This window comes from Panthera pardus, unplaced genomic scaffold (assembly GCF_024362965.1).
Source record: "Panthera pardus isolate Hobbes unplaced genomic scaffold, ASM2436296v1 HiC_scaffold_27, whole genome shotgun sequence".
Taxonomy (NCBI): Eukaryota; Metazoa; Chordata; class Mammalia; order Carnivora; family Felidae; genus Panthera; species Panthera pardus.
The window spans coordinates 82,329,397-82,340,247 of NW_026526843.1; the positions used below are offsets into that span (position 1 = coordinate 82,329,397).

At 40.5% G+C, this 10,851-nt stretch overlaps 1 long non-coding RNA gene across 3 annotated transcripts; it reads right to left on the reverse strand.

Annotated features, from left to right (window-relative positions):
• Positions 1 to 1,020: 1,020 nt before the first annotated feature.
• LOC128773831 (uncharacterized) lies at positions 1,021 to 8,847 on the reverse strand. 3 transcript variants are annotated; one of them, XR_008418287.1, is made up of 5 exons: positions 8,825 to 8,847; positions 4,718 to 4,803; positions 4,134 to 4,236; positions 2,518 to 2,644; positions 1,021 to 1,140 (listed from the first exon to the last, which is right to left on the reverse strand). It is a non-coding gene; the product is annotated as an uncharacterized LOC128773831 (long non-coding RNA). The 3 variants fall into 3 exon arrangements; XR_008418285.1 differs by lacking the exon at positions 8,825 to 8,847 and adding an exon at positions 6,943 to 7,054; XR_008418286.1 differs by lacking the exon at positions 8,825 to 8,847 and adding an exon at positions 6,419 to 6,441.
• Between the last annotated feature and the right edge of the window lie 2,004 nt (positions 8,848 to 10,851).

The following is a 10,851-nucleotide window of genomic DNA, read 5'->3' on the forward strand; positions in this document are numbered from 1 at the left end:
GTTAGATGAACTCTATCAGAAAACAGAAAAAGAGGATATATACCTCAACTCATTTTTGAAGCCAGAATAAGAAAATATCAAAGCCCAAGATAGAGAGTACATAAAAAAATGTATGGGCCAATCTCACTTGTGAACAAAGATACAAACATCCTAAACAAAACATCAGAAAGAGGAATACAACAATACATAAAAAGGAGAATATATCATGACTCAAACTGTGTTTAGTCTAGGAATACCACATTAACAGATTAATGGAAAAACCTCATAAGATCACCTCAGTAGATGTAGAGTAAGTGTGTGATAATAACATTCAACAAACATTCATGGTAAGTACTCTTAGCAAACTAGGAATAAAAAGAAACTTCCTTAATCTAATAGAAGAGATCTAATTTTTAAAAATCTATAGTACTTAAAAAAAAAAATAGGGCACCTGGATGGCTCAGTCAGTTAAGTGTCCAACTCCTGATTTTGGCTCAGGTCACAATCTCACAGTTTGTGAGATCTAGCCCCATGTTGGGCTCTGCACAGTTGTGCAGAGCCTGCTTGGGATTCTCTCTCTCCTTCTCTGCCCGTCTCCTGCTCATGCTCTGTCTCTCTCAAAATAAATAAATAAACTTTAAAAAAATAAAAAAATTAAAAAATTAAAAATCTATAGCATACATCACAGTGAAATGTTGAGAGATCAGGGATACTCAAGGATGTCTATTATCATCACTTCTATCCAACTTAAAAGGATGTGGCTAATGTCATAAGGTAAGGACAAGAACTACAAGGTAGAAAGATTCAAAAGAAACAATACCATCATTATTTGCATGTGGTATGACTGTGTATGTAGAAAATCCAAAAGGATGTAGAGATACACTATTAGAATAAGTTTAGCAAAGTTGCCAGACAAAATCATTACACAAGAATAAACAGCACTTCTATAGACCAGCTCTAAATAGGATAAAGAGTTTTTTTAAGATACCACTTATAATAGTATCACATTCTTAGAAACAGATTTAACAAAAGATATGCATGACTTCTTCTGAGCAAACTTTATTAAGGCTTTATTGAGAGAACTTAAGCCAAATTATCAACATAACAAAGCATATGTATGTCTTCAGCTTGTCTTCTTTTGAACATATGACTGTTCATCACCTAAAACATAAACGTAAGAATTGGGTACATCACTTAGGAGAACTTTACTTAGACAAGAATAAAGGTACATAAAGGACACTACAGCTTTGGTTTTATAAGATGAAACTAAAACCAGAACCTTAATCACGGCACAGACCTCTATGCTAATGTACATTTTCAGGCATATAAGCACCAACTTTTTAAATACATCACTCTTTTTGATGGTATGAAGAAACACAGATTTCTCAAACCCAGAACAGATCAAATCCCACTAGTCTATTTAAAGATAATTTTAGGTAGTGAGAAAAAGCTGTCTGATTTCAGTTAAAATAAAATCAACCAAGCAGAAACTCCAAGAAGCAAAGCAAACAAGCAAGTAAACCCAGTATCACCGAAATTCATTCATTTGAAATAGTCTTCTAATTATCTATATTAGCTAAAATAATAATGTCACTGGGACATGTGGGTGGCTCAGTGGGTTAAGCATCCACCTTCAGCTCAGGTCATGATCTCGTGGTTCATGAGTTCGAGCCCAGCATTGGGCTCTCTGCTGTCAACATGCAGCCTGCTTTGGATCCTCTGTCCCCTTCTCTCTCTGCCCCTCCCCCCACTCAAAAAGAAATAAAAACCTTTAAAAATAATTAAAAATTAAAATGATGATGTCATGCTTGGAACCATTTTAACTAAAGAGAAGGCAAAGAACATTATCCCATTTGGTTTGTCTCTTTTGTGCAAAAATATTTCATTGATTCAGTTCATCTTTTCTATGGTCTATTTATAGTAAAGTGACCATTTCTTCCATTGGCACCTATTGTCCTGGTGTAAGCAGTCAACAGCACTCCCTTAAACTCTCAAGAGTGTCCTGGTTTGGATGATAAAAATTACACAGTCACACTAGTTATAAGCCACTACCATCATAGATGACATTACAAGATGCAGGCAAATATTACCATTTCTTAGCCTCACTCACTATTTAAAAAACAAATAAGCCAACCTATAAAAGCCAAAACAAACAGATCCATATCATTTTTTGGTGTCTAAAAGATAAAGTGATTGTTGAGAAATAGTTCAGGCAAATTAAACGAAAATCAGTACTACTATGTTGTTTAGATATCCATTTGGTACTGGGGTATGTTAAATAATTTATGTAAGTATATGACCACTTGCATTAGGTTTCAAAGGACTTCTATTCCAAAGTAATAATACTTCCATGTTTTATAATTCAACAACACGCCTTTGAGTTAACTCATTTTTTCCTTCTGATACTGTCTCTGAATCAAGCATTTGGTGTCTAAGCTACTTTTCAAATAATCTTTGTGTTTGTGATTTGTTACAAAGGTATAATAATATTGTAGAAAAGAACAACCCCATGACTGGCATTCTTAATGGAGAACTTACATGCTTCTGGAATTTTAGCAGGTGCTGGATTAGGTGGAGTCTTCCTTTTTCACCTCAGGGCAATCTACATGCTCAGCTCCAGTCTCTTCCAGACCCATTCCCTGGGTTTCACTTTCCAGTTCAGGTTCTTATATAAATAAACAGAATTATTAATGTAAGCAGCAAACCATAAATTAATATTATTAAATAAAGCTCTGTAAGTCAGTAGTGTAAAAAGTGTGATGTATAAGAATGCAGTAAGCATTAAAAAGTTTTTCTGCTAGAAAATGGGAGTTATGTTTCTTATATATTACCTCCTCTATGAAGTGTTTCTTTTTCCAAAACTGTTTAAGATAACTTAGTTATCACCTTTGTAACCTATATATACTTATATTATTGCACTTATTCCACTAGATCAGCCATTTGTTTACCTGAATTTCTGACAAGATTGTGAGTACAAGACAGAAATCATTCTCTCGTTTATATTTTTATCTTCAGCATCGAGTACATGATCTGCCACCAAGCAGGCCCCAATAAATGAGTGAAAAAAAGTCATCACAAATAAAAAGATGAGAGAAACCCAACCTGAAGAATATTTTACAAAACAAATGGCCTGGACTCCAGAAATTGTCAATCAGGAAAGACAAAGAAAGACTGAAGTACACTTCTAGGATAAAGGAGTCCAAAGAGAGGTGACAACTAAATACAATGGGTGGTTTTGGGTTGGGTCCTGGATCAGGAAAAAATAATGGTATAAAGGATATTACTAAGCCAGCTGACAAAACTGGACATTACTAGGCAACAGACCACATATTAGATAATAATTTTTTCTTAACGTTAAAGTTCCTCAATCTGATCATTGTACTGGGGTTATGTAAAACAATATCCTTGTTTCTAGGAAACAGATACTGAATTACTTTGAGAGTACAGAGTTGAAATTTAATCTCAAGTGGTTTAACAATAATAATATGTGTATTATTATCTAAGGAAGGGTGATATGTGGCACAAGGTTAGCATAGCAATGCGTGAATCAAGGTGTCTGAGGCTCCTATCAAAAGTACACTGTACTTTTCTTGTAACTTTTCTGTAAGCTTTAAATCTTTTCTAAGTACAAAAGTTTTTAAAAAAGGAATATATGACAACTAGATTATGGTTCAGGAAGACAAAAATATTGAAGACTTTAACAGCAACTAGGAAAGGCTTTCACATTTTTGTTTCTCTGTATTATGATTTTTAAAAATTACAATCTAAGAGTTAGCCAAAGTGTATCTAGGTCTGCTTAAACATTTGATGCCACAACTTAAGAAGCCCAGAAAACAGCATTCAAAAAAGGCCAACTTTAACTAGTGACATAGTGTATAATTCTGTCTAAATTTAATGTTGTTTCCTTGCTTTGCTAATATAGAGCATTGGCAAGAATTGTACTTTCCAAGCATGCCAAACAATTTAAAATATGGGATGGTAAAATGCTGAAAGAAAGAAAACTTATCACAGAGAAGGACTGCAGTCAGCTGCAAACTATACCTTTCCCTTACCAAACAAGTTTCCAGCCAATTTTCAAGGAACCCTTTATCTATTCCTATTACTAATATAACATCATAAATGAAATACAACATGTTTCTTCATCCCCTCTTCACCTTGAGCCACAGGTGCTCCTTCTTTCTCTTGCCCAGTCTCAATATCTGGATTCTCAGTTGGTAGTTCCTTTTGTTGTGATGTTTTTTCACCTGGTTGTTTAGCCTTAGGGGAGGATAGGTGCAAATAAAGAGTATTGATATTAATACTATAATGACAGAAGGCACAAATACACATACTACATGGAGGTAGTCAATCACAAATCTGAAGTTTTTCCTATACTCTTCTCTGTAAGTATTCAATAAAATTACTCTTTATATATAGAAAATACTCCAAGGAGTTATCTGCAAGGACTAATAATTCTGGAAACCTTTTTAATCTTTTCTGAGATGTGTGTTGTTTGTTTATTCATAAGCACAATAGGGAAGTCATAGAGAGGATTCCTGGACTCCTATCAATTTACATATCCAGGCAACACCAGAATGTAAGTCTTTTTCCTCAATGTTTCTTTCCTGGATTCATTTTTCATCCATTTTAAGCAAGAAAGTCCTTTAAACAACATACTATACTGGTTCAACAACTTTTTTTGATAGTTTTTCCTAAAAAATTATTTCTGCCAATAGAAGTAAAACATTAAAGCACTCACAACCACAGGTTCTTCCTGCTTAGAAGACTTTTTTCCATCTCCCTTTCCTCTAGATCTTGATCTTACTCGTGCACTCATATTTCACACTGAAAATAGAAAATCATTAAATATACACCACATCTTCTTTATCCATTCATCAGCTGATGCACATTTGGGCTCTTTCCATAATTTGGCTATTGTTGATAGCACTGCTATAAACATTGGGGTGCATGTATATACAATGGAATACTACTCAGCGATCAAAAAGAATGAAACTATTTTTTGCAATAACGTGGATTGAACTAGAGTGTATTATGCTAAGCGAAAACAGTTCGAGAAAGACAAATGTCATAGGATTTCACTCATATGTGGAATTTAAGAAACAACAGATGAACACAGGGTAAGAGAAGGAAAAATAAGATAAAAACAGAGAGGGAGAGGGAAGCAAACCATAAGAGACTCTTAAATAGAGAACAAACTAAGGGGTGCTGGAGGGGAGGTGGGGAAGGATGGGTTAAATGGGTGAGGGGCATCAAGGAGGGTACTTTTAGGGATGAGCACTAGGTGTCATATGTAAGAGATGAGTCACTGGGTTCTACTCTTGAAACTAAGACTATGCTGTATGCTAATGAACTTGAATTTAAATTAAAACATAATAATAAATAAAAAAGAAAAAATCATTGACTGAAGAATGTAATAAAATAATAATTATACTGAAATATTTTTATGGCCAACTGCTAATTATAAATTCTTTTTTACATTTGTTGAGATTTCCAAAATAAATCTTGAACTCATAACAACTGCCTATTTTCCAATCACATCAAATGAGGCTATTTGCAAAACCTTGGTTTCACAGCAATTTGGCAGACAACGGACCTTCAAGTACTTGAAAAAACATACAACTTTCCTAAAAAGATTTCATTTCACAACTGGACTCTCCACTATGAAGAGATTTTGTAATATACAGTCTTGTCTAGCTCTCCACGGACCATTCTCAATTCCATGCTCTGTCAGCAGTTTCAGGTGCCCCCAGGACTCAGATGCCTCCAATAGCACCCCTTAGACAACTCCATTTTCATCTGGCACTCTCCCTTTCCCAGCCCCACGACCAGGACATGGGCTATGGTGGGCCATACCTCTGAGGATGACGACTTCATGGACTTACTCCCCGGAGGCCAGGAACCACACTGCCCTTACCCACCTAAAGGCAAATAGCAACCTCTTCACATTCACTCAAACTTAAATTCCTGGGCGGACTAATCTGCAGACCTGCTGATTCTCAGCGAGAAAAAATCTACATGGTAAGCCTCGACATGCTCAGCTCAGCACCCAGAACACGCTGCACATGCTCTCACGCCAACCACCACGGAGAAAGTTCTGGGCAGTGGGCATGTGCACTGCATCCTGCAAGCCACATGGGAAGGGCTTCCCTGCCCCTCACTGGGGCTTCACCAAAAATTCCCCAAATCTGCCCTCCGTCGGCAGTTCCTGGCGCCTCCAAGACCGATACCTCAAATAACATCGTCAAGACTCGCCCCATCTTCATCTGACCCCCTTTCTCACCCGCCCATTGCCCTCCCTTGTCTCAGCCCCCCTCTAACAAAGACAAAAGCCATGGCAGCCACAACACCTGTAAAGAGAAAGGTGACCTTCCTCCTCAGCAACAAGAAACGGCCACCCTGACCTGCCTGAAGCCCGCTGGCTCTTTCCTCACTCACTCACATTTAAGCTCCTGGGAGAACGATCAAGTCTCAGAGAGAAAGACTCCAGGCGGTAGGACGCGACCCCAACAGCTCAGCACTCAGAACACACTGCACACGTTCCATACCAAAAACGGCTGGAAAGGCGCACAGCATTGGACATGCGCACTACCTTCGCACGTACCACGTGGTTATGACTTCCGCACCCTTCATTCACGCCCACACCGACAATTCCCAAATCCACCCTTTGTCAGTTCCTGGTGCCTCTAAGACCCAGATACCTCAGAATTTGCCCTAAGCCTTGCCCCCTCTTCATGCGACCCCCTCCCCTCCACAGCTCACCGTCCTCACTAGTTCTGGCCCCGCCACTGTGACATGAGCTATGGTGGCCGCAACGCCTATGAGGGCAAAGACCTCAAGGACCTTCCTCCTCAGAGGCCAGGAACTATATGGCCTGACCCACCCAAAGCCCACTGGCTCTCTCCTCACACTCACACTTAAACTTCTGGGCAGACTCATCTGCCTACCAATTGGTAAAAGACGTACCAAGTGAATCTTAGCGAGAAAGAATCCAGATGATAGGACGCGATCCACACAGTGCTGCGCACGGAACGCTTTGCACACGACCCAAGTCAGTGGCTGATGGGAAAATGCTGGGCACTGGGCATGCGCATGCTGTGTGGGCGGGGCTTTCTCATTCCTTCATCCTTGACCCCACTGAGGATTCCTGAATCTGCACTTTGTCAAAAGTACCTGGTGTCTCTGGCATCCAGATACTTCAAATAACATCCCCAAGACTAACCCCATTTTCATCTGAGCCCTTTGTGGTCCACCATCCTCCCTTGTCCTGCCCCCACCACAACAAGGGCTGTGGCAGCCACAAGCCCTGTGAGGAGAAAGATGTGATGGCCTTAAGGAACTTCCTCCCCAGAGGACACAGATCTCACCGCCTAAACCCATCTGAGTCCTGCTGGCTCCTTCTCACATTCAAGCATTCACACCTATTCACACTTACAGTTGCTGAGAGACAGCAAGGAGCCTGCTGGAGAATCAGAAAGGGAATGAAAATGGTTAGATACCATCTTCTGTTGCCACCCAAACACAACCTCTGTGGGGTCAACTTCACCAGCCAATCCCAAGATTTGGACATATGTGTAGTAACACCTGTGTGTATGCACAGTGATGTATATATCGAATAGGCTGTAGATCCAGCCTTCCCCATCCAAGCAGAGATTCTGCCATGCCTGAAGCAGGACATTGTTTCCTAGTCCTGGAAGACCTGTCCTTCCCTTCTCCACCCCCAAAATCTTTCAGTCCTTCTGTCTAGGACTGTTCCCAGCCCTGCATTTCACCTGCCAATTGGCCCTTCAAGTTTTCTTCTCAGTGCAGCTGCCCCAGTTGCCCTCAAGAGTCTTTAGTCTCCTTAGAGATGTGTGAGAGCTTTTAGGCTCTGAAAGTCTACAAAGCCATTTCAAGAATGAAAGGAATCCAGAAAAATATAAAGAAAAGGACTGATAAATTCAAATATATAAGCTTTGAAACTTGCAGACATCCTGTAACCTAAAACTTCTACTTCTAAAACTTTATGTTAAGGAAACTGTCTTGGAGGAGCCTGTGTTAAACATTTGACTTCATCTCAGGTCATGATCTCATGCTTTGTGAATTAGAGCCCCCCCCCCCATCAAGTGAGCTCAAGCCCTGCTCGAAGTGAGCCCCACTTCTCTCTTTCTCTCTCTCTCTCTCTCCCTACCCCTTGCTCACTTCCCCCCCTCCCCTCAAAAAAAAGGGAAACTGTCTTGGATGTGAACAAAGATTTAGATACATGGGATTTCCAAAGCAGCTTAATTTATAAAAGAATGGTCACGGACTTACTATATAAGTAAACTGCAACACATTTGAAAATGAAATGTGGCCGTCCATCACAAACCAATGCTGAATAATGTTTGCTGTCATAGTTGTGCTGCTCACACTGAGTTATAAACTTGAAACAGCTGGTTATGTAGCACTGTGTATGTGCAGCATGATCCCAAAAGAAGAGGGAGACTTTAGAAAAGTTCACCTCTTCCTCCTGTCAGACAGTAAATATGCTTTGTTTCTCTGGAAAACAAGCCAGCACATTCCAGGACTACAAAGACACAGGGTTACTCCAAGGGTAACACAGCATATAAAATACAGTCCTCAGGGTTGTAGGTCTCCTGCATCTGGTGAGCCTTCAAAGGCTTCACCATCACCTAGATGGACTGGTCCTCCACTGTCAGGGAAAGAGCGAGAGTAGAGGAGAGAAGGGGGTGGACAGCGGACTATTGTCCCTGATTTTAGCAAACAAAGGTAAGTACCTACAAGACAGAAAGGAATTTGACCTTGCGCCCTACCTCCACCCCCAACCAGAAACCCTTGCTGTCTTGCATTCCCAGACCCTGCAGGTTACCTTTAGAGAAGCACAGGTTCTTTGAGAGTTAGAAAGATCCCCTGTGGCAGAAGTAGAATTACCACATCCCTCCCTTTTTCCCTCACTCCCTTTCTCTCACCCTCCCTGTCTCATACAGACAAGATATAGAGGCAATTTAGAGCCAAGTGTAAAGAACATGTAATTCTTCTTTGATCAGGAAGGGAATTAGGGATAACCACTTTTAATATCTAATCAAGAACTGTCCTACAACTCAGATCTTTATGTGTATGAAATAAAGATTTATTGATAAGGACTAAGGTCTCATACTCTTCAGTCAGCATAAACTGTGGGATCTGACCTCAGGCTCATGTTTCTCCTCAGGTGAGCTCTTTTATTGGCTCTTAGTCATTTCCTGTTATCTCTTGGAAAGATTATCTGCTGCCAAGCTGTCTCCCTGACCTTGGTGCTTTGTCTGTTGGCAGCAGCTGTGTTCTCTGGGTAGGATCAAGTTTCTTCAGGACACTGGGAAGATGGAGTCCTGTCCGTGTGAGAGGTTAGAGTCTAAACTGAAAAAAAATCCAGTTTTCTCAGTGCCACAAGCCTTCTGGGAAACCTCATCCTCAGGCAGCATTAGCACAGAGCAACCACTATGACCACGGACAATCAGGTACTCCCAAACCTTTGTGTCATTGTGAAGACTGTAGATATCATTTCATTTTATTTGTTTTATAGCACAAGTAATATATGCTCCTTAAAAATAATTCAGCCACTAAGAATTGCTCAGTCCCACTGTCATGTCATTATTATTTAAATACCAGCATGAGGTCATCTTAATTCTGGGTAGAATTAACATCTGGAAGTAATAGCATTGTCACTAGGACCACTGAGAGGAGCCACAAGGCATCCCTTTCTGCCCTTCCTGTCCCTCTCCTCCCCTCCCTCACCATAGCAGAGGGAAAAGAGACTTTTTGTCCACCCATTTACCATTGTTGGAGATGATAATCAAGAGTGGGGACTAGCAACTGTGCCCAGTCTGGAGTGGAGCAGGTGTCAAGGTCCAACCCCAGGCCAAGGCTGAGGGGGTGCATGGGCCAAATGTGAGCCCTGTTCAGACGGTCCAGAAACCCAATAGGAGAAATGTGGTATATGCTACCTGGGTCAGCTGTGAGCAGGATGTACAGACACAAAACCATGATGAAGCTGTGATGAGGTGCCACCTATGGCGGTACAGTGAGTGGGATGATGACCCAGCCTGTTTCCAATACCTGGAGGAGGGAACGATTCAGGGTCACACACTGACCACAAGTGTGTACTTCAGAGGGAGATAATGGTGGTGGGGAGTGGTCTGTTCTTCCCTGTCTGGCCTTCTTCTGGCCAGGGTACTGCCCCTGGTGGTCTGAATATGGGCCAGACCTGGGAGTTACTGCCCACAACCACCACCCTAATGTGCAGTTGGGAGAAACCCAAACAGCTAGCCTTGGAGAGAGAGAGAAAGACAGCAATAGAAGGCGTAGCTAGGATGTATGAGGGATGTTTGTGTTGAGCCCCAACAGCTTATGTAACCCATCCCCACCTTCTTAGATGAGGGAAAGGAAGCAGGTTTAAAGATTCATGAGAAACTCCTGATACTCTCAACATATTACAATTAGTAATGCACTAAGCATTCTTTCCCAGAAATCTCCCTTCTGGAATTCATCCTAAAGGTATATTCATCCAAGTAGACTGCTGTATATACACAACAGTTGTAAGAATTCAAAAGTACTTATGTGTCCAGTAATGTACTTGCTCATGTGAACTGCAGTAAAACTAGACAATGGAAGTTTTGCAGTCATTGAAGAATTAGATAAATTAACATATATTGATATATATTGGTGTCCATTAATTAAGGTTAAATAATACCCAAAAAAAGCATAGAACACTACAGTATGATTTTGTTTATTAAAAAAAATTAATGTTTATTTATTTTTGAGAGAGACAGAGCACAAGTGGAGGAGGGGCATAGAGAGAGGGAGACACAGAATGAATCTGAAGCAAGCTCCAGGCTCTGAGCTGTCAGCACAGAGCCC